Source organism: Paroedura picta, chromosome 5 (assembly GCF_049243985.1).
Source record: "Paroedura picta isolate Pp20150507F chromosome 5, Ppicta_v3.0, whole genome shotgun sequence".
NCBI classification, from domain to species: domain Eukaryota; kingdom Metazoa; phylum Chordata; class Lepidosauria; order Squamata; family Gekkonidae; genus Paroedura; species Paroedura picta.
In genome coordinates, this window is record NC_135373.1 from 92,855,859 (window position 1) to 92,874,381 (window position 18,523).

At 45.3% G+C, this 18,523-nt stretch overlaps 2 long non-coding RNA genes across 2 annotated transcripts; one reads left to right on the forward strand and one right to left on the reverse strand.

Annotated features, from left to right (window-relative positions):
- The first annotated feature begins 861 nt into the window (after window positions 1-861).
- LOC143838161 (uncharacterized) lies at window positions 862-5,799 on the forward strand. The gene is made up of 3 exons (XR_013231255.1): window positions 862-900; window positions 3,831-3,928; window positions 5,634-5,799. It is a non-coding gene; the product is annotated as an uncharacterized LOC143838161 (long non-coding RNA).
- Window positions 5,800-10,338: 4,539 nt separating this feature from the next.
- On the reverse strand, window positions 10,339-18,318 carry LOC143838158 (uncharacterized). Its single transcript, XR_013231253.1, has 4 exons — window positions 18,250-18,318; window positions 11,644-11,751; window positions 11,060-11,112; window positions 10,339-10,983 (listed from the first exon to the last, which is right to left on the reverse strand). It is a non-coding gene; the product is annotated as an uncharacterized LOC143838158 (long non-coding RNA).
- Window positions 18,319-18,523: the final 205 nt, after the last annotated feature.

The following is an 18,523-nucleotide window of genomic DNA, read 5'->3' on the forward strand; positions in this document are numbered from 1 at the left end:
CCTGGCACCTAAAAGAGTGAAGTAGGCAATAGGCCAGTCTTGAGGGGAAGGGCATTCTAAAGGCAAGGAGCCACCACAAAAAATGCCCTGTCTCAGGTTGCCACCTGCTTCACCCCTGAAAGTTGGGCACATAGAGTAGGACTTGAGAGGCAGATCATAACTGGTGGGCTGGATAGTATGCGAGGAGAATGCCCTTCAAACACTTTTGAGACATCTTTCATCCCCTGGTAGATGAGAAGGTGACACATCCTTTTCACCTGAGAAGGAGAAGAGCTCCTGCCACAACTTAACCACTGAGGGGATATAATTGCTCCAGAATGTTCTTTGAATGCTTAAAAATTGTCCTTTCTATTGTTTTTGATTTGTTTTTTTAAAAGAGGCAACAGTTTTATGTCATGATCTTGAATGTAAATAAACGTACTTCCACATAAGTGTGCTTACAATGTTTAGTATTTGGAAGCTGGTCTTTATTGAGTAACATGACTAGTGACAACTGTAGTGCAATAGTGGTTATGCTAGCCAGAAAGGAAATGGGAATTCAAGAATGTTGACTGGCATGGTCTGATTCCTGCAGACCTTCTGTTGTGTAAAATTGCTATGTGGCAGAACCCGGGGGAATAGAGGTTGTGAGTTTTGTGTGTAAGGAGGAACAAGATCTGTTTAGTTCTATCAGTCAACACTCTCTTCCAGAAGATGACCTATTGAACATTTCCAGGAATAGCTGTGCCAAGCCTGTCAACTGCTTTCTTGGAAATACACTCAAGAAAAATGGCTTTGGGCCAACAGCGATGTACAGAAATCCCGGAGCTATAGTTAGATGGGGGAGACGGATGCCTTTCACAGCTGCTGTTTCAGAATGCAGAGCTGTAAGCTTTATAGGGATTATTGGATTTATTGGCAGTAAGTATTTTTAAAATCCTTTTTCACAGAAAGTTGATAATAACTACTGATTAACAGCAGTAAGGAAGGAAAAGTAGAAATGAAATGTCATAATTATATATGAATGTGTTTAATTCTATTTAATGGGCCTTATTTGCTGTGTAGTAGAGACATTTTTGACATGGGCATATGAAATGAGAACAGGTGCTTGCTCACACCATGGTGCCCATGTGAAATTAAGACATATTTATGATTTGAGAAAATATGGGGAATCAGGAGAGCAACACAATACTCCCAGTGAGAGTTATTTATCCTTCTAAGCCCATTAGAGGCAATATTTAACATTACTGGGGGTTAGAGTTGTTGTGATTCTCTGGCATTGTACCCCTCACCCAAGGGATTCTCTCTGACAAATGTCAGGCCATTCAGTCCACTTTTTCTGTGCAGAGCAGGTTCAGGGAGGCATGCCGTTGGCATGGAACTGTGTTTCCTTTTTCCTCAGTATATTCAAACAACAAGCCACAGGGGGAGATCTGTATTCTTTTACAAAAAATTGAATTGCAAAAGAGGACTGCTACATATTGAAGCCCCTGTAAAAGGGGTTTTGCTGCACCAGACTCCAATACTAGACTTTGGCCAGGATAGGATTAAAATGTTGATAGAATCACAAGAAAATGCATGTGTGTGTGTGTGGGGGGGGATTGGTGTAACTCCCTTTGGCTAAATATTTCATTCTGAGGTAAAAATAGACTTATTCCAACCACTTTTCTTTACCCCTGAATAGATGTTGTCTTCCATTCGGGACTAACAGAAGGTCTGGGTCATGAATATTTTGTTTAGGGAAAGTGTGTCGCTGTATACTTTGACATGAAATTAAAGGTATATTGAGTTAGATGTCAGAAATATGATTCCCATCATTGATCTCTCAAAATACAGAGAAATCATTCCCAGATCTTTCTTTTTTATTCTCTGCTTTGCCCATATCATGAGGAGGAAGGGAGCACTATCCCTCTGAATCAGTGTGTCTTCTCTGCCTGTCCCAGAAGTTTGTGGAAGCAACACCTTTGGTATGTCTCCCATGGGTGTGTACTGCTTTTGGCATACCTTTACCTGTATCTTGCTCCATCTGGGAAAGCAGATTTTTCTTATGTGAGGCTGAGAGAGCTCTGTGAGAACAGTGACTGACCCAATGTCATACAGTTGGCTTCTTGTGGAGGAGTGGTGAATCAAACACCATTCTTCATATCAGAATTCACTGCTCTTTAACCTCTACACCAGACTAGATGTGATTGAGGGGGGGTACCTTGCTCTATACAACACAAGTTCATATGCACAGCCATCAGCCATCACCTACACGTGGGAAATTTCATGTTCATTTTCTTTTATGGCAAACAGGCACCTTAGTTTTGCCGTGCAAAAACATCTGTCAGTACATGTCTCATTTTCCACAGCTAAAACACAAACACATCTGTACACCGCCCGTGGCGCCGCGGGCACCACGGACTAAATAAAACTGTAAGCCCTCCTGGGGTGGGATGTGTCCGGGATGAGGAAGGGTCCGGATTGGACCCTTCCTCATGACAGACAATCAGAGGGACTGGTCCCTCTGATTCCCAGCAATTGTGAGGCGCGCGCAGCGCGGCTCGCAGTTGCTCCCAGCCTGACGCGGCGAGAGGCGCTTTGCTGGCAGGGAGCCCCCGCGGCTGCCGGGGGCTCCCTGCTTCCTCCATTGATGGCGGCTCTTCCGGCGCCAACAATCATGGCGCCATCGTCGATCGCGTCGTCGCCGCCGCCGATCTGGGACCTTGCTTCAGGCCGCCAGGAGCGCGGCTTCCGGGGGCTCCCTGCTTCCTCCGTTGATGGCGGCTCTTCCGGCGCCAACAGTCATGGCGCCATCGTCGATCGCGTCGCCGCTGCCGCCGCCGCCCACATCTGATGTGGAACCTCGCGTCAGGCCGCCGGGCAGGGAGCCCCCGGCAGTCGCGCAGAGCAGTGGCGCCGGAAGAGCCGCCATCAACGGAGGAAGCGGCACCGCAATCCCAGGCGGCGCTCGCCCAGCGAACAGCAGAGCCTGGGCCGCGATCGCCGCTGGGCCCATGCTTCTCCGCGCCGCGAAGCCGCAGCAGCAGCAGCAACTCCCCTGCCAGCGCCACGGGCCGCCGAAGAGCCACTTCAGGAGCCGGCGAAGAGCAGCCGGCAGGAGCCGCGGACGTGCGCTGAGGAGCTCAACCCGCAGCCGCGGAGCCACCGAGGAGTCGCTGCCCTCTTCCAGGTAGCCTTCCATCCCTTGCTCTCGCCGCTGCCTGCTAGAGCCCATTGTATAAAGAATACAATGGGCTTTTTTTACTAGTTTATAATAATAAGTAGCCTTTGACTGAAGAGGAAGTGGAGGAAACTGATCTTGTATGAAGCACACAAAAGGAACTGAGAAGCAGTATCATGGCTACAGAGTTGAACGAGGGTTAAGGTAATCCAGATTCCGGTCTTGTTTGCCATGAAACTTGTTGAGTCACCTGGGACCAGTCACTCTCTGTCAGCATAACTGCCTTCACTGGAAAGTTAAAATGGCCCAGGTGAGTCGATCTGTGGGATAGAAACCAGTGCCAAAGGGCAAACCTGTCTTCGACCTGGCCAGCAGAACTAACGACTTACTCATTGCCATCTCCAGCACGGTTAGTGGAAACAGGAGACCACAAGTGAGCAGACACAGCTGAACTTAGTGGCCACTGAGGTACCCATAGAACTGCTGGGGTTTGGATCTACTTGCTCCTGCCTGCTAGCAGCTCTCCAGGATACTGGCTCACCGGAAGCTAGAGTAGCCAGCTCTGGGCTGGGGAATACCTGGAGATTTTGAGGGTGGAGCAAGAGGAGGGTGGATTTTGGGGAGGGGAGGGGTTTCAATGGGGTGCAATGACATACAGCTCACTTTCCAATGGGGCCATTTTCTCTAGGTGAACTGATCTCTCGCCTAGAGATGGATTGTAATATCAGGAGATCTCCAGCCACCACCTGGAAGTTGACAACTCTACGAGGAATATTCATTCAAAGTGTATGTCTTTGTTTGTTTGATTGTTTGTTGTATTTATATACCACCCTCCTCTGAGGCTCAGGGAAGTTTATTTTACTTTAATTTAGTTTATAGTCTGCCTTTCTCACTGAGACTCAAGGTGGATTTCTATTGCATATATAACAGTATAATCTTCCTGCATATGATTACTTTTCTCCTCCTGAATCATGTAATTTTATGAAGTTCTTATTTATGGTACCACAAATTAATGAGCCTGTATTCTTTAAAAAAAACCACTTTAGATTTGTCCTCTACATTGATCAGAACTTAATATGATATGCTGTCATATTCACAATTTGTGGAACAAATAGTAATTGGGTAGCAGGTTACTCTAGAGATTATTCATTTTCCACAGCTGAATTTTCTTTTTTTATGACCCGTAATGAGATTTTAATTAAAAAAAAACTGCATTGGCTTTCAGAACAATTATATGAGCACATTGTGCTCTAAATACCTCATAAGTATCTGTCTGAGGACACTCTGATAAATGAGGTGGATTTTTAAAAATGTGCATGGAACTGAAACAACAAAACAAGCAATCTAATGGGAAAAACACTTCAGGCTTTTGAACGGCTTATGTGATTTATTATCTTTAAACCGCTCCTGCGGAGCAGATTAAATAAAAGGGCAAGGGCTGGCTGGAAGGAGTTAGGGCGGTCCCTGTCTGGGATCAAAACTCGGAGGGCCCAATCAAAACTGATTGGGCCCTCCGACTGTCCATCCAGGGCTATCCACTGGCGGCTTGGCCCAGCCTCGCCCGGCTGCCAGAGGACTCACCTCGCTGAAGGACAAGCAGCCTTACAACACAGTGAGTCCTCACGGCGCCCTCCCCTCGCCCTAGGGAAAGGAGAAGGGATGCCGTGTCTTCGACGCGCCGTCCCTGCTCCTTTCCCGCCCCCCACAAATGCTCGCTAACACTCCCAACTACCCCCCTCGCCCCACAGACCGCTTCCTGCCACGCTGCCGCTTGCTACACAACACGCACACACACACACACGCGCCTTGGAGACTATCCCCCCTCGCCCCCAATACCCCTTCCCGTGCCGCCACTGCCTACGCAACACATGGATGCACACACACACTCCCACCCACCCATCGAACAATAACCCCCCTCGCCCCTCAGACCCCTTCCCGCCATGCTGCCACGCCAAGACGCCCCGACAGGCACCGGACCCATTTCGCCCCGCCGCCGTCCTCGCCCTTCCCACCCCCTTTCCGGATATCCCTCCAGCACTGTGGCTAGGCCGTGCAGCCCACGCGGCCCCAGCCATGGCGCTAGACTGAGCTAGGCATGCACGGACTCTCGCGCATGCCTTGTTCCCCTGCCCAGCGTAGGATAGCCACAGGACTGCCCCACCCCCCTCCACCACGCATGCGCAGCCTCCTGTGCATGCGTTTCCCCTGTCCCAGTCGCCCGCGCCGGACCCCCAACCCCCCCGGCAAGCCGTGCCACTTCCTGCCCTTTCCCCACTGGGACTTCGCCACCAAACATCCGCCAACCCCCGCCTATGAGCGGGGCCACGCCACTGCCCGACGCCCCTACTCTGCCCATTTTTAAAAATGGGCTTTATTACTAGTTATATATATTCTCGTAACCTTCTAATGCCTACTAAAGTTTGGACTTAGAACCATGGACATATAGGAACTTTTCAGGTAGTGATTGTTTTGAACAATTCTTCTATTTCAGTCATAAACATTCAGATGATCATGCGCTGTCTGTACCTTCCCTACTATCAATGAAGAGCATCATCATCAACGTATCTAATTCTCTAGATGGCCCTATTTGTGGATACTTAAATCCAGAGACCAAGGCCACGGACTGACAAGACACGTCTTTTGGCAAAGATTTCAGGTGTGGAGCAAAATCTGAAGTCTAAGAAATACATTGGTGAATTAAAACCTCCTAAAATGATAGAATCAGCTTTAAGCAACTGAATGATCTCAGTGGCCACTGCTAACAACCATAACAATATTACCTGCCACCAAACTTTATTTTCTCTCGGTAAAATAAAGGGGCAGGGCCCTTTCCAGGCCCATAACATGAGGGATAAAGTTGTATTTTGTGACATCTCATGCGACAATTCCCATACTGAATGTAGCTGGTCTTCAGTGGCAACCCTTTCAACCTGATCTATGAGGATTTAAACCTGATACCTATTTCCTCCTCCAAATTCCAGAGAATGGCTTTATCTACTGTCTCAAAGGTTGTAGATACAGATAGAACAATCATTCTGCAGATAGAATAACAAAGAAGCAAGGCCTTTCTCTATACTCATATGGAGGTTATGAACTAAAGCCACCAGAGTTATCTCTGTCCCACAATCCAGCCTGAAACCAGACTGAAAAGGGACCAGATAACATGAAATGAAATGAATAATTAAACTGTGGAATTCACTGCTAGTGGAAGTCATGATGGCCACAAGCATCAATAGCTTTAAAATGATTAGTGGGGGACAATGGTTACCAGCTATGGTGACTAAAGTGAACCTCCATCAGCAAACCTCTGAAGACAAGTTCTGGGAGGCCACAACAGGAGATGGCTGGGGTCTCTGTGCCTTGTCCACTTGGACCTTCAGGGTAGGTCTTTGGCTGCTGTGTAAAACAGGATACTGGACTAGGAGGACCATTGGTCCTACCCAGGAAGCTCTTCTTATTCTCTTAAAATGCAGATTCAAACTGGAGATCACACCCTCTCCCATCCATGGTTGTTGGGGGTAGGACTGGAGATTCCAGAGCTCATAGGAAAAATGTAACACAGACATACGTTGATCACCTTGAGGCTTTGGAAATTATTGGAATTGCCAAACATCTGTTTCAATATTTTTCTTGCTGCAAAAAGGGGAGAATTTCTTGAACGAAGAGTGGAAGGAATAAGAGTGAGTTTTCCCCCATTATTTTAGCTCTCTGTTTCAACAGGAAAGCTCCATGCTGGGAAGAACTAAATGAAAACAGTGTGGGTTTGCCATTTGTTTCCCTCCCTGAAAAGTAAAATGGCCTCCTTGCCATCAGAGCATGAGGATGCTCAATATGACTCACAGCGCTTACTGGATGGCCTACAGCTCCCACTTGAAAAGTCTTTTCACCATGGTGGAAAAATAATTGAAAGCACAGAAGGAGGCAGCGTTTACATTCCTGATCTTTCACTGGGCTTTCCAAATATTTTTCATGCAGCCTGTGGCTGGATAATATCTAAAAATAACCGTGGATATTACTTGGCATGTTTCTTGGTCTAATAAGAAAGAAATCAAAGGGATGTCATTGGTAGACTTATCAAGCTGTAATAGGTTATATTTTTAATCTCATGCAGCAGAATATTTAAGTATCTGTGCAATTTTGAAATGTTCATTATCCATATTTGTATTCCTTAAGTTACAGTGAGCAAAAGAGAACATCTGTGTGTCAAGTAGCAATGCATGCTTCCTTCTGAAAGGAAGACATGTAATTCAAAACACAGAGAAAAGGATGGATGTGCATGCTGTTAAACTGCTGTCATCAAATGTCCATTGCTTCCTTGTACACTCATTTACTGCAACTAGTCTGTAACTGAATTGATCAGTCTCTAGAAATATAATTCTACAAAATGTGGGTTAGGCCTTCCCATTGCCAATAGTTACAGTTTTTCTCATTCATTTGCTATATGTGCCTTCCTGTTTGTACAACTGTTTATGACACCTCAGCTGAATAGCCGTTAAGATCCAACTATAGGTTACATTGTCTTTCCCAGGGTCCACCAGAACAGTGGTCCCCAACCCCAAGGTCCGTGGATCAGTTGGTACCGGGCCGCGGCTCCTCCGCATCCTCCTTCCTGGCTGCTGCCTCGGGGGCTGCCCTGCCACTCTGCCGTCAGCTCACCTTTGGTGCTCTCCAGCGGCCACCATGGCTGGGGCTCCCCCTCGGCGTGGCACTGCGCAGCTGCTGCTGGCAGCGCCCCCCAGCGGGCGGTGGGAAGTCAGGGGCGCCAGCAGGAAAGCAAGTGGAGCAGGGGCTCAGGTGGCAGCGACATCCCTCGGCAAAAGACTACCCCCCCCCCGGCCTCAGTAAAATTGTTGACTGGTCCCCGGTGATAAAAAGGTTGGGGACCACTGCACCAGAAGAACTATTCAATAAGGCATGCCTTTCAAGTTCCACACTCAGAACTTTACCCCCAGGAGCCCATGTATATTGCTATGGTGCTTTTTGTCTGAGGGATATGGAGGCAATCAACACAGGTAAAGAAAAACAGATTTGATTAAGTAGTTTAAGAGGTCTACAGAAGAGGAGAGTTTGAAGTTCCAAATATAACATTATCAAGTGGATATTTTGATCTAGATTGTGGACTGGATTAAAAATCCAATATAAAGAATAGTAAAACTTGAATCAGGAGATCTAGATGAAGGTCTATTTATTAATAAAGAAATAAACCAAATTATTATAGCACAACAAAGGAATCATATAATTACATTTTGAAAACATGGTTTATATGTCAGAAAACACTGAGTTCTCAAAATTTGCTCATGATAAGAACTGAAAACTTATACCCACACAATTGATTATAAAATTCAAATAATATAATTCATAAATAATATATATAATTCATTCATGAATTATCTGTAAACCGCCCGTGGCGCTGCGGGCGCCACGGACTAAATAAAACAGTAAGGGGTCCTGAGGCGGGATGAGTCCGGGATGAGGAAGGGTCCACATTGGACCCTTCCTCATGACAGACAATCGGAGGGACCAATCGGCAGGCGCAAAGCGCCTGCCGATTGGTCCCTCCGATTCCCAGCCCCAGGAACTGCGAGCCGCGCGCAGCGCGGCTCGCAGTTGCTCCCAGCCTGACGCGGCGAGAGGCGCAAAGCGCCTCTCGCCGCGTCAGGCCGCCTGAGGGAGACCCCGGCAGTCCTCGAAGAAAAAAAAACACCCGCCGCTCGGACCGCCGCCTGGGGGGACTCCCGGACTACAAAACCAAACAAAAACAGAGACCCGCCGCTCGGGCCGCTGCCTGGGGGGACTCCCGGACTAAAAAAAACCCCAAAAAAGAGACCCGCCGCTCGGGCCGCCGCCTGGGGGGACTCCCGCACTAAAAAAAACCCAAACAAAGAGACCCGCCGCTCGGGCCGCCGCCTGGGGGGACTCCCGCACTAAAAAAAACCCAAACAAAGAGACCCGCCGCTCGGGCCGCCGCCTGGGGGGACTCCCGCACTAAAAAAAACCCCAAAAAAGAGACCCGCCGCTCGGGCTGCCGCCTGGGGGGACTCCCGGACTAAAAAAAACCCCAAAAAAGAGACCCGCCGCTCGGGCCGCCGCCTGGGGGGACTCCCAGACTAAAAAAAAAACCAAACAAAGGGAGCCCTAGGGAGCCCTCGGCGGCCATCGCGCCCAGCGCGGCCACCGGGCCCTCCCTCGGGATAATCCTCCCTGGACGGCTTCACGCAGCGCCGCAGGACGGAGCCCTTCGCCTTGCCCGCCCACGTCGCTGCTTCTTCCCTTCATGCTGTGACTGTGTCCTGCCGTTGACTGTGTCCTCGCGTAGCTCTCCATTTGCAGATGGGCCTCCACGTTCTACCGCCTTCCGAGGCCGGGGGAAAGGACTTCGCCTAACCCTTTTTCCTTGCAACCCCTCCCCTCCCCTCCCCTCCCCTCCCCAATTGCTCTCGCTGTCCCTGAACGCCTGGGCTCCAGCCAGGAAACCGAGCCGTCAGGCCGCCGCCCGAGGGAACCCCCGGCGGTCGCGCGCAGCGCCGCCACCGGGCCCTCCCTCGGGAGAAGCCTCCCTGGACGGCTTCACGCAGCGCCGCAGGACGGAGCCCTTCGCCTGGCCCGCCCACGTGGCGGCTTCTTCCCTTCATGCTCTCGCTGTCCCTGAACACCTGGGCTTCGCTTCTTACCAAGTGCAGTGCCAGGGGCAGCAGTAGGAAGAAAAGCCATAGGTAGAGATGAAAGCTGTAAATTGGCCTCCCGCGCCGGCCAGCCTCACGGTGAAGCTCCCCGCGATCGGCAGAGTGGACCGCAGCCAGGAAACCAAGCCGCGCCGCCCGCCCTGGCCAGCGGAGCTAGGTGGCTGTCGCCTCCCCGCTCTCCCGACGCTAGAAATCCACCACCGAGCTTCCCTGGCGCCTCCCGCAGCTCCATTGCCTTGCCCTTTAAACAGAGAAGCCGGCTCGCCAGGGCTTTCAAGAGAAGCCTCCCTGGCTGGCTTTAGCTTCTAACACTGGATGGCGCCCGGAGAACCCTCGCCAAGATGGCTGCCGCCGCCGGGCTGGCACACTGGGGCTCTGCAGCGTTCTCCCGCATGCTGCGGGCGCCTCACCCGGACAAGCCCTGAAGACGTCCACTCCCACGGAGCCGACACAAGGTCAGTCTAGCGCCCATTTTATTACGAAATATAAAATGGGCTTATTTTCTAGTAATAATATAATTCATAAATTGTGGTTCGCCGCATCAGGTCGCCGGCCACAGCGCGCGACTGCCAGGGGCTCCCTGGCCTAGCGCCCGCTGTATTTTTAGTACAGCGGGCTTGATTACTAGTTACTACATATTCCACATTATGTATTTTGTCATTTCTACGTACTAGCCACAGCTTCAATACACACAAAGCACAAAAAAAAGTCTATCTCACAATGAGGCATATAAGATTTTTTGGTGAAAATCTATTTCTTTATGCCTTTATAATCAAAACGTTCTCATTCTGCTTCTGCACTGTAGTAATAAGTGTATATGAAGTGTACATGAATTGCAATATATTTATATACAATTTTAAAACTGTTTCATATACTGTCTTCTGCTTACATAATAAACACTCCATCTCTCCTCAAAATCGATTTGTTTCTCGAATAAGTTGTTGATTTTGCCACTAGTGCATAATCAAACAAGAAGATAAGGACTGACACTTGCTGTACAATAAATTAAAATTCTAGAAATTTTTTTGCCTTGCTGGGAGCGGTGGTATATAAAACAAACAAACAAACAAATATTGCATGTATCAGCCAGGTCAAAATGCCAAAACGAGTTTCTGGATTCAAATGACTTGTTTTCAATTCCTTCATCAGTCGCGTTGCCTAGATACAAATGAACTCATGAATATACAATATTTTCCCATAAGTCAAAATGATATTTACAAAATATGTCTCATACCTTTTTAATGGTTTCAAGTTTTCACAATGTAGCATTCTTTATTTAATAAACACCTTATGGAGAAAAGAACTAATATTCAAAAACCATATATAAATTTTCAAAATATAATTTACATTAGTGTTTCAAGTCATTATAAGTTATGGAAGTTACCTCTAAGTATCCCCTCAGACACAGGCTCATCACATTGATGGAAGTCCCTATAGTGGTCATCACTGTAATGAGACCTCATAGAATATTCACAGTGTGACCCCCCCCCCCAAAAAAAAATGCTGTTACCAAAACTAGCAGGTACAAAATTATAAGAAACAGGCTAAATCCCAGGCTGAATTTAGACCATTTGGGGACATAGTATCCAATGAAAATATCCAAAGACATTCTCTTTGAAGAAACCTACATTGCAGGTCAATTCTCTGGTGCGTTTTCTTGGAGATTTGTTCTATACCAAAAAACTGCAAATCATTTAAAGAGTGACCAGTCTTTTCCCAGGGTTCCATAGGGGGTGCTTCAATGATATGATTTTTAATGTAGGAAATATGTTCTATAATTCTTATTTTCAAGGGGTGTAAAGACATCTAAATGGATACCTGATAGTGCATATGATGTTTTTTTGATAGCGCACATATGATGTTTCTTTGGCTCGCAGTTGCTCCCTTGGCGGCGGGCGAACAATCGGAAGGCCCAATCGGCAGGCGCTTTGCGCCTGCCAATTGGGCCCTCCGATTGCCAGTCTGGAGGAAGGGGCCAATAGGCACCCTTCCTTATCACGGACTGAGCCCACCCTAACTCCTCCTACTCTGCCCTTGCCGAATTATTTAGTCCGCAGTGCCCGCGGCGCCGCGGGCGGTTTTAAGATGATGAAATTGATCATACTTATAATAAATAATTAACAAATTATAAATAAATATTGTAAAATACATCATTTATGAAATCAGCAGTGTTTGAAGAAAGAATTGCTGTATTTTGTAGAGAAAGTCTTGCTGATTGTCATGAAGAAGATTTTTGGGGGAAAATATTTACTGTTCTATACCCAGTAGAGTATAATGATTTTTAATGCTTGAATTCTGTTATGTAGTCCCTCCTTTTCTTTTGTATTCTTTTTATATTATTATCTTTTAAAATATAAATATATATTATTCAAATAAGGGACAGACCTCCATGGAACTGTCCAATAGCACAGAACTGTGCCAATTTCAGACTGGGTAGAGGTTCCAATCTCAGAGCTTCTCCTGAGGTTTTAAGAGTCATTAGTATATAATTGACCTTGGCAGGAGTGATGCATCTCACATTCTTTCAAGGCCAACTGATTTAGCTGTGATATGTCATTAGCAACCAGTATAGATAACTGTGCCATCTTCCCACTACTCCCTTTTCTGTACCAGGTGCGTAAGTAACAAGCAACATACCCTACTTGGAACATCCATGGGTGGATGCTCATATCTAAATAGGATGTCTTCTACTAGTCATTGTATAATTACATTTGCCAGTTTTCTGTAATTTCATGTTATTTCAGTATGTGTATATGCTTGTGTGTAGTGGACATGAGATCCCACACCAGGATCAGGAAATTCACCTGCAAAGGCCATACTTGTGCATCTGTCATGCTTCTGCTATATTAACACATTCATATCCAATTTGGTTTGCAACTATGATACCTGTTAGCGGAGAAAGGTGGCCTATACATCTGATGATGATGATGATGATGATGATGATGTTTTCCCAACCTGAAATGGCTGTAGGGAACTGGTATTTGCTACACTGGGGAAACTTTATGTTCCAATGACTATACATTCTTTCCACCAAAACAGCCAATCATTATTTTGTGCATGACTTTTTACACAGTCATGCCAAAGGTCCATATGGTTCTCCCTTGGTTTGCCCTGAGGTGAGGTAGAAATGAGAGTTATTACTGCTGGCGGAAAGGGTGGTCAATGAATTTTGGAAAGATGCCCAAGGTTATCTGTAGTTACTTATAGCTACTGCTAACCTTTTGGAAAGAAAAGTTAGTTCATTTGATCAACAGTTTTGGTTTACAGTAAGTTAAATGCAAAAACCTGGGGGCGGGGGAATCCTTAACTGAACAGCCTCAAAGATTTGTCTGTTTAGTACAATACTTTAGTTGCATTCAAAGCTCCGAAGAACCAACCTGATTGATAGAATCATAGAATCATAGATGTGTACAGTTTTAAAAGTCAGCCCAGAGCTTATCATCAAACCCTCACTTATGTGGAAAGAACAGCTTAATAGAGTATCCTGGACTTCTGAAGACTTCATGGTTGAAAACTATATTCTGACTCTTAAAAGATATCTGGTAATGGGTGGAGCCAGAGACAGAGTTTTTGATTGGTGGGTTTTCTGGTTAGCAGCTGCAGCCAGGTACAGGAACTGACAGATGAGCAGGAAGACTTTGATGAGTTTAATGGTGAATTTCTAATGGGTCTCTAGACACTTTACCAGATTTAAAAGTTCTGGTGCATGTTACCTGGTTTATTCAATAAAATATAAAATCGTAAAACCAACATACAAATATAAAATCGAGAGGTATAATACCCCGATAGTTGATAGCGTGATCTGGGTGACTCAATACATTCAGTTTCCAAAGTGAAGATATTTTTATCTCAATTACTTAGAAATATGCCAGAGTAGAGTATATATTGGAAACTACCTTGTTTGCTTGCTAAGCAAAGCAAATACATAACATATAAAGTAATGTTGGATTTGAAGGACTAAAAGAGTACCTTGCCAAACTTGTTTGATCAGAGGATCAGCAGGGGAGGGGAGGGGTGGCAGCATCCACAAGGGTTCTCTAATGGTACCTCCAGCCTTCTGAATAACCTATTGTTTGTCTCTGGCCCAAATCCCTACACCTCTGCAATATTACCAGGATGCTGACATTTACAATGCCCTGCCTGAAAAGGCTCCAGCAGATGGTGAAACTGTAGACACAGGAAAGCCCAGTGCAATCAATTACCTGATGAACAAAACAACCCTGACCTTTAAAGCTGACAAGAATGGTAATCTTGGCATTCAATTTGTCATCTTGCCATAATGGAACCGAAGCACTTATCCAGAAAGCTGAAGAGGAGGGACTTCACTGGCATGCCACAGTGCTCTGTTTACAAACAAGTACGATATTTTGTTTTCACTGGGAGATCTCCCATCTTTTCTTCTATGCCTGCCTGCTTCTTTGCAGGCTACCCGCCATTCAGAATTTTGAGGAGAGGTGCATTTACACAGCACCACCTTACCTGTATCACCTAATTTCATGCATGAATAGACTGGCTGTAGTGACTCACCAGACAGGAAAACATTAAAGGCATGTGTTTATCACCAGTATGCCTGGGTTCTTTAAAAATACTATGTGGTAAAGCAGAATACAGAGGAGTCTCTTCCCAAGTGATATTAGCTTGCTCATCATGCAAGATTCCTTAGTCAAATGAAACGTGAATATTTGCTAGTTAGAAGAGTTAACTTTTCACATAAACCTAGCAGAATAATTTCACACCTCTGGGGGAGGGGGGGGTTATTCTGTATTCCATTATACCTTTATAGATTATTGTGAAGATAAAACAGAGGGGAGAAAAATGAGATGAGCTACTCAATGGGGTACAAATGAAGTTATCAATCTGTAAATAAATGAACCCTGTAACTAATCCAGGAGGCAATCTCATTTATTCTCATCTGCTCATCACTGTGTGATCCCTGATTCAGTCTAATATCATTAATCCTATCAGTTAGTAAGGTAGGAGAAAAAGGCAGCAGGCTGGAGGAGGGGGAGGTATTAAAACTGTAGGAACTGGTGGAAACAATGGTATTGAATAGGAATAGAGAAAGATGAAAATTGCCCCAGTTCAAGAGAAATAAGGGTTTTCTTCAACTTGAAAATGAAAAATTGAGCGCATATAACATAGTGAGTCCAAAGGTTTGCAAAAAAAAAATCCAATGTGAAATTTCCAATACTTGAATCCCCTTCTATATTTGTCATCCCAATAAAATGTCTATCTTCAGCAAAGATCCTTCATTGCTCTGCAAGGCTAGTTTAGGCTTTGTGATTTTCATACAAAAACTAGTTTCAAAGCCCGTTCCTGGCCAGGCAGCTTAAGGTGGCTTTGGGCCATAGCTCGCAGCCAGATCAAGTGGGCAGCGGCTGAGCAGCTCGTTAGATGCCTGGGACAGAGCTCCTTTTCAGGCAGTCAGCAGCCCCAGCCTAGCAGGCCAAGAGGCCCTCGTTATCAGCCCTCCCACCATGACCCTTTGCCCAGGGCCCTCTCCCCTTACCTGCTGCTGGCTCCAGGCACTGAGGCATCTGAGAGCAAAGAGGCTAGAGTCCAGGAACAGAGGGTAGGAGCTGCAGGGACAGGACCAATCAGGGCCCTACCCTAACTTGGACAGCCAGACATGTCCCATCCCCTAGGCTGTTTCACAAATGCATAGAGGAACAACAATGGATAAGGATTAGGAAGGAAATACTAGTAAGGAAGGAAATACTGGACTGACTTGTCATAGCACTGGCCAAGTAAGAGATAGTGTTCCCAGCTGTGGAGAAAAGAATGCGCTGTCCCTTTAAGAAAAGAATGCCCTATTGCCTCCCTGCCATGAAAGGTTTCAGCTGTTCATTTCCATGAATTACACCTCTTTTAAAGGGACAGGATGTTTTTATTTGGCTAGGGAGGAAGGATAATTAAGGGAATGCGTGAAAAAGTCTTTAGCTACTGGTGGAAGACAGCAACAGGAATGGACAAATGAATCTTCCTGCAGATTGAGTCCCAGAGTTCTGGTGCCATGACCAAGAAGACCTTTCCTGGGTTGCCACCCCTCTATACTCAGAATCTGGAGGCACTCTGAAGATGCAGAGCCTCCAAAGATGGCCTTCAGGTATGTTGTTCCCAAATCATATAGAGTTTTAAAGGGCAAGACTAGCACTTTGAACTGTACTCAGAAAGAGATTTGGAGCCAGTGTAGATGGGCCAAGACTGGAATGATATGGACCTTATGATTCACCCCAGTTAACATCCTGGCTGAAGCATGCTGCACCAAATGAAGTTTCTGAACACTTCTCAAGGGCAGTTCTACACAGAGCACATGGCAGTAATCTAATCTAGATCCAAGTTTCACTGGGAAATCACAGGACACTCACTTTCTGTCAGCCAAATCTACCTTCCAGGGTTGTGGTGAAGATTAAATGGATGTGTGGAGAATCATGCTCAGTATCCTGAGTTCCTTGGGGGAAGCATAAAATAAAATGCAATTGATAGAGCGTAAAATATTATACGTGCTTTATGGGGGTTACTCTTAAGTGCTCTTAACAGCATTTGGTTTTATTTGTTGTTGATACTAGGTTAGTAACACAGAGTTTCATCAGCCACTATAATTAGGGCCATTTCCAAGTTTTCAGAGATAATGATCAATATATGTAATTCCCATCATGGCCAGATTTGGGGATACTTATATCCAGAGAATGGAGACGAATAGACAATTGTTTTTAGGACTACCCCATATCTAAGTATTTGTATAGTTTTTTATTAAAATGCAGTCTCCATATGTGGTCCATGGTGTCGCTTTTTTTTGTGTGGATGGCAATTTACAACTTCATATGGCAATATGTTTTTTAGTGTCTTTTGATTTACTATTTTTGCATGGTATTTATGTGCTATGGTTTAGAATGAAATTGTTCTTGGAAGATTTAGAAAACTCAAAAGAAACTACCAAGTAATCCTTAGTGAGTCCTTATGTTATAATTATTGTATTATATGATTATAATTCACTGTAAAATTAGCCATGCTTTGCTCATTTCTATTCCTCAGTGGAATTTAGGATAAAATGTTAAGCTGCAAAACAACCAAGATTCCACAGTCATTAAAATATATGGAAGGACAGATTTACTCTGTATTGAAACTGCTTTATAAATGAACGTGCACATACATTAAAACTCCCAGTTTTTAAACTAGTCCCTATTGCTGTCCCATTGTCCAAGCGTATCATACATATTTCTCAGCTGTAAGCAAGTTTCAGTAAAAATGAAATAATAATTAGAAGCCAGCAATGCTGATTAACACTAGCAAAGCCAATGGTGTGAGTGTGTCACTTCAGTCCTCACTACAAACACAACCTGAAACACGCCCTTCTTGCCTATGGCATATCCAGGCGACCATTTTCCTCTGATATCCATATAATACACAGACTCATAGAGTTGGAAGAGACTATACAGGCTGTTTAGTCCAATCCCCTGCTCAATGTAGGATCAGCCTAAAGCATCCAGGATAAGTATCTGTCCAGCTGTTCCTTGGAGTCTGCTAGTGAAGGCGAGCTCACCACATCTTTAGGCAGCTGATTCCATTGCTAAACTAATATGGCTGAAATTTTTTCACTGATATCTAGCCAATATCGTTCTACATGTTGTTTACTTCAGGTCCTATCCTCTGCTGCCAACAGGAACCTTTCCCTGCCCTCCTCTAAGTGACAACCTTTCACATACTTAAAAACAGCAGTCATGTCCCCTCTCAACCTCCTTTTCTCCAGGCTAGACATTCCCAAGTCCCTCAGCTATTCTTCATAGGGCTTGGCCCTCAGGCCCCAGATCATTCTTGTCTCTCTCTGAACTCCTTTTTGAAGTGGGGTCTTACAACAATGTGATATACAACACTATCTAACACTATGATTTACAATTGCTTTTAAAAAAACTCAGTTTTGCTATCTGTGACTCTGTAAGCATTATCACTGGACATCTGGCACAAACATTAAGGAATTCATCCTGTGATCTGTTCTGGAATCATGATTTTTTTGTTGTTGATTTTGGCAAAGAAACACTGTGCTATTTAATCAGTAACATGAAATTCACCTCATGGACACAATCTAGTCAACATTAACTAGTTTTCTCATTGATTTAAATGGAGTTTAGGACATGGTAAATCTCCAGTGGCATCAATAGGATTTAGCAGTGCTTGGGTTTACCTGGAGTATGCCTTAAGTTTGTAACTATATAAACAATGTGTCAGTGTGCAAGAGAGCCAGTGTGATGTGGTGGTTAAAAGGGAGACTTGAGTTCAAATACCAGCTCTGCCATGAAACTTTCTGTGTGACCTTAGGTAAATCAAAAAAGTAAAGCTTCTCTTGGTTGCTGCATGCAAGGATGGTATAGCTTTAAGACTGAGAAGAGAACAGTCAAGGAAATCTGCTACTGGAGCGACTCTTACCATACATCTCTGTATCCTGGAAGAAGTGTCAAGTCAGGATTAAATTAGGATCCCCTTTTGTCTGTTATAGGCACCACTGTGGTTAATAAAACAAATTCAAACACTGGCTTCAGGGGTGTAAACTGCACGGAGCTTTTATTCCAGCCCCAGATTGATTCAGTCCCTGCCCTCTACACAGAATGCGATTTCCATTTGGATTTGGAGCGATTTAAAATTTCCTTCTGCAGCAAGAAGGAATGATCCAGAGTGACCCTACCTTTATTGTGCGATATCT